At 33.0% G+C, this 13,759-nt stretch overlaps 1 protein-coding gene across 1 annotated transcript in view; it reads right to left on the reverse strand.

Moving 5' to 3' along the window:
* LOC149899946 (adipokinetic hormone/corazonin-related peptide receptor variant I-like) overlaps positions 1–13,759 on the reverse strand; it is a 63,802-nt gene that overhangs the window by 31,731 nt on the left and 18,312 nt on the right. The gene's annotated exons all lie outside the window — the stretch shown is intronic.

Genomic DNA, 13,759 nt, shown 5'->3' on the forward strand with positions numbered 1-13,759 from the left:
CGGAGCCGAATTGAGCGGCTAGTTTTGAAACCGCAATCTAAACGTGTCACAGGGAAACCCAATGACAGATTCCAATAAGAATATATTTTCGCTACAATTCCGGATACAGAATACTGCCTGAATGAAGCCGAGAACCTTCGTAAATAATATTATGTAAGAGGCAAATATTGACATTTATTATAGTAGGTACTTACTTTTTAGGTTTTTTTAATTAAGTACCTACGCATTATTAAAGATAATTCCAAAACTAATTAGTCAAATCTAAAAGAAATAATACCCAATACGATTAATAAAATATGATCAATAAATAGTTTTAAATAAAATTGACGTCACAATTTATAAACCTTTTAAATTTGAGAAATAACATACAAAAAACGCACCATTGAACTATACCTATCTTTCTTTCACAAATCAGTTAAAAAGTTAACCAAATACGTATTCATATCCTTTACCAGACAGTGAATACTTGTGAAAGACTTGTAACGTAAAATGGTAAGTTACATGACAAGCCGTTAAAGTTTCAAAGTAATTAAACAGTTGGTAAACTCACAGAAAACGGAGTCATTCCTACTTGATAGAGTTATAACTAAGGAAGTATGTTGTAATACTAAATTTTACTTCATATATCTATATTTAATGGCTGAAGAGTTAGTTTATTTGCTTGGTCTTGCTAATCTCAGGAACCACTGATCCGATTTGAAAAACCATTTCACTGTTAGATAGTCCACTTATCGAGGAAGGCTGTTGGCTATATACCATCACGCTAAGAGTAATAGGAGCGGAGCAATGCGGGTAAAACCACGGGGAACAGCCAACTATGAGATAAATTAGTTTTCATGAACTTAATTTGTAAATAATAATACACTAAAAGGTTTTATACTGTTGTAAGAATATATAGGCATAACAGAGAGAATTTAAAACACTAAATTATATCTACATACCTACACATAAGGAATATAAATTTTATAAACATAGATGACATACTAAAAACGATTGACGAATTCGCACACTAAACCATTTTTATATTTTCAAACAAATTTTTATACAAACTGTATAAAATGTTATAAAAATAGCAGAATTTAATTTAGATCCAGTTCGGCGATTAAACGATGCAATATGAAATTGGAAATATCGATAGAAAATTTGGATTAAAACATTATTTTCATTATTTTCATATAATGCGTCGGCGTTTTGATTTTATAACTTTAAAAATATAGAATTACTAGCTGCACCTCGCGGTTTCACCCGCATGGTCCGCTCCTGTTGGTCTTAGCGTAGAGATATATAGGCTATATAGCCTTCCTCGATAAATGGGCTATCTAACACCGAAAGAATTTTTCAAATCGGACCAGTAGTTCCTGAGATTAGCGCGTCCAAACAAACACTCCAGTTTAATAATATTATACTACCTATATAATTTATCAAACAATTTTCTCTCCTTGTTAAAGTCAGACTTCAAATAGGAAGTGACTCGCCTTAATAAGAGCAATCCTCGATCATTTTAATGTAAATTAAGATTCCAGAAGGACAAATTACATAATTACCAGCGACATCCGTGTTCCCAAAGCTTAAACGACGGTTGAATTTTAACGAGCCTAATGGCAGCCGAAAGCCTGAAAAAACAACCTAACCACACATAATACACTTGATTCCACCCGCGGCTTCACCCACTTTGTCAAAAACTTAATAAATTATTTACCAAAAACCTTCTTCTTCTTCAACCTAATAAAAAAATTCCATCAAAATCGATTGCGTAATTTTAAAGATCTAAGCATACAAACACACATGCCGAATGCGACTTATTTTTATACCATAGTATCTTATACTATGCTATACTATGTAGTGATAAGGAAACAAACTTTTGTTTATTATAAGGGCGCTCAACATAACGAATTTGAAAAAAAAAGCTTCTAAAAACCTATTTCAATGATATTATTGATATATACACATCCTGATAGTATTTCGCCATTCTGAAGAATAGTAATTGAGACAGCCTTAGTAAGTAATTCATGTTTAATTTATTGACTCTAGTATTGATTATGGTCTGAAAATTTCAATGTATCTATATAAAATGATCAAATAATTGTTGTAGTGTTTAAAAAATGGTTAAAACATTTTCAGAGTCAAAAGCACCGACGTTGTTTTGTTTTTAATTGTATTTGTATACTAAACAGAGAGAAAATAAGTTAACATTTTCACTACAACAGGGTAAAATTAATTTTCTCCACTTTTCAACTCTATCATACTAATTTAACCCGTCAACTAATTTTAGAGCTATTAATTAGTACTTCAAAAACTGCAAAGCAAACATCAGAGCGTGGAAAAGCCGCTTATTTCAGAGTTACACAACTCGGGCATTGTCACAAAGTCTTTACGTGCCTAAAGGCATGTTTATTAACCTAGGATTATTTTTTTTTCTTGTGGAATTAAAAAATGTATTAAATGCAAAAAAGTGTTTTATCGTAATAAAACCAAAACTCAAAGTAATTATTATGCAGTCAAAGCCTTCGCAAATGTTTTAATACAATTACATATTTATAAAATAAATCGTGATAAGTATTGTCTCTATGTCAAGTAGAAATCGTAAAAGTGGGAAAATTAGAGGTAACTTCGTGATTTTTTTTTATCGAGTCAATTTTAATATTTGATGTTTTTGATCAAACAGAGTTCTCGAAAATACCATCTAGTTTGATACATATTTTATTTTTTAAATTTGGTCTTGAATATTATACTTACGTATCATGTAATAGAAGATTGTTGCACGCCATAAGCGAAGCGTTGAGGTGGGTACTACTGTCACTTCGCGCAAAACATCTGATTTTTCAAACTTAAAATGTCTTTATGTATCATACATTGCACTTGTAAGATAATACATACACACACATATTAAGAAAAAACACTATTTTTAACATTCATGATATTTTTGATGTCATTTTTGTTATTTAAACTAGTTAAAAAACAGTTTAAAAAAGTTCTGTCTTGGACGTCCGTGTGTCTGTATGTGCGGAGGATTTTCTTGTTAACACGATAGCGACCGAAATACTTTACTAATCGAGTCTTTTTTTTTCTCTTACGCTTGAGTATGCTCAGGAATAGAACCCTTTCATTTTTCAGGGTCTGATTCGATGTGGTTTAATTGTTATTAAATAAACAAAAATAAGAATTAATAAATAATTATTAAAAAAAAATTATGAGGTGTGCACTTTTGGATTTTCCAAATTATTTTGCTTTATACCCACTTTTAAACAAGGTACAAAGCTCTTACCAAAAGCTGTTTAAATATTAGTTTTGAAATATAAACAGAGATAACTAATTAATAAAAGTAATGTAAGTTATTAATACTTGTGGGTAATACTTGGGATTAAAAACAAAAACGTTTGAAACAAGAATACTTTTAAATCTTCTTCTTACAGATTTTAATTCAAAGAAAAATTATCTTTATCTATTTTTAGTAGTCTAAGAAATTTAACTCAAGTAATATTTTAAGAAATGGATCAAGTTATTTTGAAAATAAGAGCGGATTACGTCGAAGCTATAAGTGGAGTAAAGCTTATTTCATTTTAAAACGGTAATCCGGAAATATATTTTTAAAACACTATTTTTAAACTCAGTAGATTAGATACCTACGTCTCGATAAAGATACGTTTATAACGTATATAAAAATATGAAAATTCTCAGAAAGCGACAGAAATTTTCATTCAACAGTTGGTATTTTAGAATGTTATTAAAATGCAACAATAAACATATTCCAATAAGTAGCTTTCCTTTTTTCATGGGAATGAGATGATTCGCTGAATTAGAAAGAACCTCTTCTTTCGCCTCTCGAGATACAAAAAATTATGCTATTGTGCTTACAAAAAGATAACCTAAGGAATAAAAAAAATCTTTCGCATTTTTAAATCACTACCTTTCCATCCGTACCCGCTTTGTAATCGAAATAAATTGTTGTTATAAATAAATTATTGTGTACTTAATTATACTTACAACTTCCGTTCATCACTCTATCTATTTAAAAAAATCCCGAGTTATAAGGATTTAAGCATGACATACACCGAGTACAACTTTGTTTTATAATATGCAGTGATGATAATGATTTGTTAAGGATAGTAGAATTTTGTTCCTTCTGCTAAAATAATAAACGATATACCTATATGTATATGTAGATCATATTATATGTATAGTATAGGGTTAATATGTAGATTGGTGTTCTAATAGTCATTACGCTTTGCTGGTATGTTCCTATTCATATATTGATTCAATAATGACAGACTGTTTGTCTGACTATGTCACTATGCATATACCTTAACCAATCATGCAAATATATCACTAATTCCTTAGGCAATATGTCTCTGGAGATAAGACGTATTAGTATATGATTTATCAGATTAACTTTATCAAAGCATAAAGATTATGGGCTAAATTACTTCTATAGTTTAACTCGTAGTAACTCAGGCCCCGGAACCACAGACACAATAGAAAATCTATTGTGTCTGGGACCGATCGGGCCGCTTGGGGCTTGGGGCAACTTATTTAATTAGTATTTCATATACATATTCGACGATATTATATCCCATAAGCTGTTCTTAGCTTTACTATCGATTATTATTTGCCCTAAACTTTTCCCTGACCTTTTGCTTTTACAAAACTTACCCACTATATTAAACGAATACGACTCCTGAAAGACATATGAGATCGTGATTCCTTAGTTGTATTCTGTTTTCCTCATTACAAATTGTAGAAAATATGTGGCCAAGATTATTATTTTTTCATTTGTTTTTATTGTCAACCAATCATAGGTAGGCTCAAAACACTGCACAGGTCTATTTACAGTTAAGGTCACACACACAAGTTAAGGTCTATCTTTACAAATGGACTCAGGTGTAGCGTAGCGTGTGTGTGCCTTTAAACAATGGAATTGGTCGAATCGTGGTCGAATCCAATAAAATGTCACCTCACTTTGACGGGCCCTCATCACAATGGGCAGCGTTGGCCCAACGATCGTCGATGTTTGCCGCAATTACGGCAAATATGAATAAACATCTACAATGACGGCCCTCTACTTTATCGTGATTGCCTCTACTCGCCCAACACTGCCCACTTTGTTATCAAGTGCCTGTATAGTCACTTAAGACAGAAGGCAAATAAATATTTTTTTTATTAAGCTATTGCATAGCTTCTATCGCGGGCCTTGAGCGCGGGAACCGAATCCAGAAATTCCTTAACGAAAAATCCTCACGCTCCCCACTCCGACGGGCGCGGAGGTGTGGCTTGAAGAAATGTGTGGCATGCAATAGCTTTACCGCGGCAGTCCCCGAGTGCCACACGTCTTTTTTATTCAGGGACGAGAGATAATATTGAAAAATATATAAGACCATTATAATGATATTATCTTCGTAAAGATCAAAGGTAAATCTGAAATATTTAAAGAGGTCCGGTAAAGACATTGACCTTACTAAAATCAAGCAAGGAATGTGACTAACTGTAATATCAAAGAAATTATTAAAATAACGTAATATGAATATTTTGCTAGAGAATAGAGATAAAATGTATGATTTTTTAAGAAGATCGAACCGAACATAATTTATTTTAAGGGTCCCAACAACAATATTATATTATATGTCATTTCATTTTTAATACATTATATTATTAAAAAAAGTATACAAATTGCAGTTTCCAACAACGCAAAACTTCTATATCCGGTTCAAATATGTTTTTTGTAAGAGTTGGCAACCCTACTTCCGTGTTGCAGTTACAAACTACAACAAATTAGGTTCTTCTTTTTTAATACGAGTTCCGGTAATGTTTGTACGAGAGAATCTGGTGAAAATGGAAATTCAAGATAAATTCTGTAACGACTGAAAATCTGTACGAATAGTCGAAACAACATATTAAAATATTATATATAATTATTTATTTAACATTATATATACAGTATGTTTATCAGCCATCTGGTTTCCATAACACAAGCGAAAGCTTAGTATGGGTACAGATCATGCCGTGTGTGAAAATTGTCCTATACATATAAAAAAATAATTAAGAAAATAATGTACATACCCATATCAAACCCACGCGACGTATGTAAATAAAAATATTCAAGGGCAAAGTTAGCACCAAAGGATAACGAATTTTCAGCTAAACGGTAAGTTTTATCATAAAAATATCTAAGCTTTTTAATATAAAAATTGTTAAACACTTTTTTCGTAAGATTCACCGTTGCCGAGATATTAATCGTTCAGAAACTTGAAAAAGCTATTACATTGTTATCTAATATTTAAAAGCGCTTACACTTATCAATGGAGGAGAATTACAATAAACAAAATGTTTTTTGAAAATTTAAATTCAAACTTTTGTCAACATCTTTTTTCAAATTGAACAGAAATTAAAATGAATTTAATGAAATTGCCTATTCGTGCGGCAAGCTTATCTTATATATAAAAATGAATCGCAAAATGTGTTGGTAAGCGCATAACTCGAGAACGGCTGAACCGATTTCGATAATTCTTTTTTTAATATATTCCTTGAAGTACAAGGATGGTTTTTATGTAGAGAAAACGTAAGTAAGTACCACGGGCGAAGCCGGGGCGGACCGCTAGTTCTTATATATAAAAATGAATCGCAAAATGTGTTGGTAAGCGCATAACTCGAGAACGGCTGAACCGATTTCGATAATTCTTTTTTTATTATATTCCTTGAAGTACGAGGATGGTTCTTATGTAGAGAAAACGTAAACATGTACCACAGGCGAAGCCGGGGCGCACCGCTAGTAATATAATAAAAGTACATCTTTAATTATTTAAAAATATCTTAAGTTAAGATTCTTAACCTACAAATTCAAATATTCTCACGCTAATTTATATTAAGAAAACAGTTTATTTGCAAGAGCAGTTCAATTCTAATCACTCTCATAATCCTATAGGACGCAAAACACGATTGAAGAAAGATAAGACGCATGGACCTATCTAGATATAGTGGAAATTCCAATCCTTATCGTTTTTAGGGTTCCGTAGCCAAAATGGCAAAAACGGAACCCTTATAGTTTCGTCATGTCCGTCTGTCCGTCTGTCCGTCTGTCCGTCTGTCACAGCCGATTTACTCGGAAACTATAAGTACTACAGTGATGAAATTTGATGGGAATATGTGTTGTATGAACCGCTACAAAAATATGACACTAAATAGTAAAAAAAAGAATTGGGGGTGGGGCCCCCCATACATGTAACTGAGGGATGAAATTTTTTTTTTCGATGTACATACCCGTGTGGGGTATCAATGGAAAGGTCTTTTAAAATGATATAAAGTTTTCTAAAAAACATTTTTCTTAAAGTGAACGGTTTTTGAGATATCAGCTCTCAAAGTCGTAAAAAGTATGTCCCCCCCCCTCTATTTTTATAACTACGGGGTATAAAATTCTAAAAAAAATAGAGGTGATGCATGCTAATTAACTCTTTCAACGATTTTTGGTTTGATCAAAGTATCTCTTATAGTTTTTGAGATAGGTTGATTTAACTGTAATTTATTATATTTGCTGCTACGGAACCCTTTGTGCGCGAGCCCGACTCGCACTTGGCCGGTTTTATTTAACTTAATTTTACTATAAATGCGGAAGTGTATTTGTTCGTCTTTTTTTCATATCGAAATATGTCATTTTTGGTTTGATTTTTGTATATGGAGATAGTTGGGAGGCAAGAGTATGATACTTTTTACCGCGATGGAAGAGCTCATTGTTATAAGAATTTTCTTTACCACGCGGGCGAAGCTACGGGTAACGGTATGTTATATCTCACATAATATATAATATAATCTAATATAATACTCTGTAGTTTACCATATAGTATGTATAATTTCTATATATGCACTATAATCTAAATGCCCTTAAGCTCCAGTAACCATAGATCGAATGCCCGGCGAAATTAAGAGCCTTCATTTATAATGAACCCTCGATCTGCCAAATACTTGCTAAAGTGAATGGGATCGTATTAACATTGTATGCCCTTGGTGAGATACAGATTATAAATAGACATACGTTATACTGAACTTAAATTAGGGTTGAAAATGCTATAATAACTACTGGTATATATTATCTGTAGTAAAACGTATCTACTTTGTCTTATACATACATGCATAAATAACGGGAAGTAAAAAAATACCTACGACTAGCTTTTAATTAGTCAACTGAGGTGAAATTTCTTGATATCACAAATATGTAATACGTAATAAGCTTCGAAGGCAACAACAGTAAAAATGTGATTAAAGACAGTCTTATAACATAAAAATCATAACGAACTAAAAGTAACTCTAGAATTAACATTCACAGGAAGAATATATAAATAAATTTTCAATTTCAATCTAAAAGCTAGTTAATCATAGAATCGTTTATTCAAACAAATGATATGTTTAAACAGCATTTCATTATTAAATGACACGTGCTAAAAGTGCAATTAAAACAACGCAAAGCGAATTATAGATAAAAATAACCAATAAAGCCTTGCTATAATAATTAAATAAATATCATGAAAGCGATTAGCTTTGAGTTATAGCACGTGTATCATTGGAAAACTGTTTGTTCAAAGACTAAGGGTGCCTTTCCACCAGACATGCTATGTTACGAAAATGTAATAGCTATCCTATGTGACCGTTTCCACTGATGATAAGTTTTGTACGAGTAGTGTTGCGAGTAAGATCTGCTGCCGCAAAGTAGCTATGCGATGTATCAATTGCAGGCGCTGTGCACATAGCTATACCACTAGTGGTCATCCATAGCACGCCTCCTGCCATATAAAAAACATCATCATCAGCCCATATACGTTCCCACTGCTGGGACACGGACCTTTTATGGAGGTACAGACCATCCACCACGCTGGCCAAGTGCGGGTTGGCGGATGACACATTATGTCGTCGAATTTGATTCTTCGACATGTCGGTTTCCTCACGACATAAAAAACGTATCTAAGTTGAATCCGTTTTCACCACTACCAGTTCTAAGCTATATGCAGCGATTAATAATGGTGGATAATGGTCGATATCAAACGTATCCACAGTACATCATTGAGATAATATTAATAATGGAGCAGACACCACGAACAAAATCTGTGCGCCAAGATGGCGGCGCGGGGCGCGCGAATGACGGCTAGACAATCATAGATTATGCGATGTCACTGACTCACCGCTATAGAGGCGACACTTTGTTTCTTTCTGTTTATTTTATTGGGTGCCACTCCTTACATGCACGTTGACTTGAAATTTTCTTTGTACTTACTTAATATTTATTAAAGATATAAACTGACTTTACTACGTGGGGCTAACAATATCTGGCATAATAATATAGGATGAGGAGGTTCAATATGGGCTATGGGAAGTTTCATTCCTTACAAATTGAGCCTTTTTTAGAAAAAAAATAAAAGCCGTGTAAAAATTGTGTTTATTTATATTTAGTTCATCATCCTCAGAACATGTTCCCGGCTCAGAAATTGCTTGTATTGTTCCAGTACTATTGTAGCACACCTTCGGCTAAAATAAATATAATAATTATAATGTTAGTGATGGCTAAAATAATATTTTATTTGTTGTACAAATCCGTAAAATTTTATTATTATTACTAACATCAATACAAGGAACAGCAGACTTCTTTAGAATACGCCTTCCCGCTTTTGTGGTATATTTATCCTCATCGCGAAAATGCAATGAACAGACGCTAGTTCTATCGGATGGTAACCAGGTTTCTTCACTGCGGTTGTTTTGGACAAATTTTACCCATTTTTCCCTTTCTTCACGACCCAGACATGGTAACCTTGAATAGAAAAAATATTAATCTCTGAACTAGCGGTCCGCCCCGGCTTCGCCCGTGGTACATATTTCGCAATAAAAAGTAGCCTATGTTTTTTCTCAGGGTCTAAAGATTGTCTGTGCCAAATTTCATCAAAATCGGTCCAATAGTTTATGAGTCTATTTATTACAATCAAACAAACAAACAAAGTTTTCCTCTTTATAATATTAGTGCAGATTGCAGATAAATAAATAATAATTCAATTATACGTTCAAGTCAGTAGCTTATATACAATATCAATTAAAATTGATTAAAATCAATTAACAAAAAAATAATTGGTGATTAAGTAATTGATTTTCATATTTCATGATTTCACCTTTTTTCAATTAACAACCAGTCTATGCTTTTCTAAATATGTCAAATTATTATTTTATACTATAAAAATATACGCCAGCAAATATTACTATAGGTCTACCAGAATCTGATGGCATATTTATATTTAAGAAATAAAAGATTTTTATGTGGCAACTTATTTGACAACTATCAAATTGGATGTCAAATTATTTGTCTTTTTTGCAGTTGATGAATAATTTTTAAGATTTTGTCTAAAAAATCTTCGAAAATGTCGAAAAAGCCGCTGCGATCACAAGCAAGAGGTGTTTTTTATAATACGTATAGAAAAACATTCGATGAAGAAGGGTCAAACACATCACAATTTTCAATTTTGAAGATTTTATTGGAAAATTGGACTTACCCGTTTTGATACTATAAATTAAAAAAAAATATATATGTAGGTAACTATAATATTGTTTGTTGATTAGAATATAATTTTATGAAAACTTATTACAGGAGTTTCCAATACGGCTATTCGTCAAGTCCAAGCTGTCCAAGTCAATTTTATAATGTGTGTCTGTTAATACTTACGAAAATAAACATAAGTAATTTTATTTTATTTTTATTTTATTTTTATTTTATTTTTATTTTATTTTTATTTTATTTATTATACTTTATTGCATTGAAAATACAAAAATACATATAACAAAGACAATACTACAGAAACAGCAAAGGGCGGCCTTATCGCTAGGTAGCGATATCTACCAGGCAACCCAACAATCAGAGGAAATTTAACAATATGATGTGGGTGAGCATTGAGCATTTTTATTTTATTTTATAAAAAAATTATAAGCAGTTTTGATCTACATTATCATTATATCGATATTTTCACATGGCATACTGGTAATGAATATACAAATATAGGTATGTGTAAATAATAATATGTATAACCCGTATAAAAGTAATTTGTATAAGTATATTATTATACATGTAAGTATGTACCAACGTAATATTAAGTGGATATCTCATTATTAAGTACAGTATTGTCCACTTATGTAATGTTAGTAATGATATTGAGGACAAAATAAAAAATAAGTAGTATCAAGATCGTTCAGTCCATTTTGCCTAGGGTTGCACACTCAAAATTTTGATTTCCCTAATTGCCATCAGATTCTGGTTTACCTATAACAACACTTATTTCATGCCCAATGTCATATCTTAAATTTTTAATCTATGACAAATGACGCAAAATGTCGCCCGCCAAAAATTTTGTTCTAACTAAGTTTTAAAAATTATTATCTAGTTACTTACTGATTGAAAAGTTATTCCTTTGCACTTTTCCGTATTATTTGTATTATTTGTGCAATATCGTAACACACACGTAGGCATATTTGATGCGTTTCACTTTAAAACAAATAAAAAATGAGCGTGACGTTCGCGCCAATGAGCGAGCAAGCGACTGAGTGCAGTTACGCCACATGACGTATGTTGAGTGGAACATAAGTGGTGTAGGCGGTATCGACTCCATATTAATATTATCTCAATGCAGTACATAGCATAAGCTGTTCCACGTGTATCACTGGAAAACCGTTCTCTAAGACTTTAAAGGAACGAAAAACACTTTTGTTTCAAACAGATTTCTCTGTAACGAGCTATTTTGGGACGTTTAAAACGACAGTGAAAAGACTTTTTACTTTTTCTGATAAAAACACGGTATTGAAACAGTATTTACGTCGTGGAATAAAGAAAATAAGGAAAATACAAACACAGGTTTAAATCATTAGCCTTTTAGAAAGTTAAAATTCGCGATCATTTCATACTACTGTTAATATTCGGGTGTAATTAATAGTCTAACAAAATATAACTGTTGTGGCAGAAATACCTCCAATTTATACATATTTAGGGTGCACTCACACACATCAGTCACCGTCACGGCACGTCACCGGACAGGATTAAAAAAAAATATGTATCAATAGTTCTAGTATGACTCTGTTCCCACACGACAGTCGCCGGCACGAAATCTATCAGTGACGTCCCCGGTCAGGCACGTCAAATATCTTTCCATACATGTATCATACTTTTATCCCCACTCACCCGGTGCCGTCACGTCTCAGTTCAGTCAGCGTCGTGCTACCGTCAATTGCTACATGTTCTCTAGCGTGACACACGTCTAATCACTCACTAACCTGATGTATGTGTTCAATGATTCAGTCAAACCGGCGACGTGACTGACGGACAACATGACGGTGACTGGTGTTTGTGGATACGTACACAAACCGTCACCGATCAGTCATCGGTGACTTGACGGTGACTGATGTGTGTGAGTGCACCCTAATACTAATAATTTGAAGAGTTTGTTTGTTTGTTTGTTTGTATGAACGCGCTAATCTCAAAAACTACTGGTCTGATTTGAAAGAGGAAGGCTAGGCTACATAGTATGATCACGCTAATGCCAACAGAAGCGGAGCCACGCGAGTGATACCGCGGAGCGCAGCTAGTATTTTATATGAAAATTGCCCTAACTAATAGTTCTGCTTGAGAAAGCCGTAAACATTTTTACACTTCAATAAACTTTCATCATTCATTTGTCACTCACGAGGAGGTTTTTATCTATCTGTATATGAAAGAAATTCGTGTTAGTCGCCTAGGCATATCCTGTATTGGCAATGATGTTCTAAATAAGTAAATAAAAAATCACCTTATATGCAATGTTCAGGATCGGTAGGTATAATATTTTAATCATATTCGGTAGTTTTATTCCTTGCCAAAAAGTTACAATCCACTCACTAGTTGGATGTTAAGTGGTGCTTGTTAAATCAACGTTCGGCCTAGTCATTCAATTAAATGTCGTCATTCAATGAACGCGCTAATCATTTAATCAAATAGCAAATTCAACCAGATACTGCGACTTATAAACAGCAACACATGATATCGAATTATAACCGAGCTTAATGCATTGTCATCCTGTCAACGCCTGCAGTCAATTGACCAGTCATTCATTGCATAGCTATGTCCGCCCACGGCCGCCTACGTGTACCTACCAATATTTCATTGTTCGATGCTACAATATGTCCAAACATGTTGATAATACATTTTATAGATCCTTCGGAATATGTAAAAAATTCAACAAAAAGTCTATACGAAAATAAACGCGATAGAGTCATTTTAAAGCTAGAAAATTGCTTCGCCTTGACGTGTTCAGAGTAGAGCACAACCTCAAACGCTTCGCGTAATGAGGCGTGCAATATATTTCATAATACTTTCTTTAGATAGTATAGAATAAGTAATAAGCTGTGTCTTAACAGAACGAGCAGCCCCGCGAATCGATAGTTTAATCAAGAAAATTGGTATGTACTGTCATTTTCCCTGTTGGCTCGGCCCAGGAAAAAGATACACGTAATTTTCACGTCCACGCTGACACAGCTGCTTCGCGCAGCAATTACTTCGCGAGGCTGCTTGCTCTGTGGGATTCTAATAATTATTTCAACAGTAGAAAATAGTTCCCTAGCGAGCCAGCCTATGAATTATATTGAGTTTTAGGCAGGGGAAACTAGCATATAATAGAACATCCGTGTTTTATAATTAATAGATCATCAGTTATAATAAAAATCATAAGCATAACTATCACAGGCGCTTATTTATTTATTTCTACACATTTACCTCATT

Source organism: Colias eurytheme, chromosome 19 (genome assembly GCF_061535395.1).
Source record: "Colias eurytheme isolate Ceu_HAF_F1 chromosome 19, ilColEury1 Martin Lab GWU primary, whole genome shotgun sequence".
Taxonomy (NCBI): Eukaryota; Metazoa; Arthropoda; class Insecta; order Lepidoptera; family Pieridae; genus Colias; species Colias eurytheme.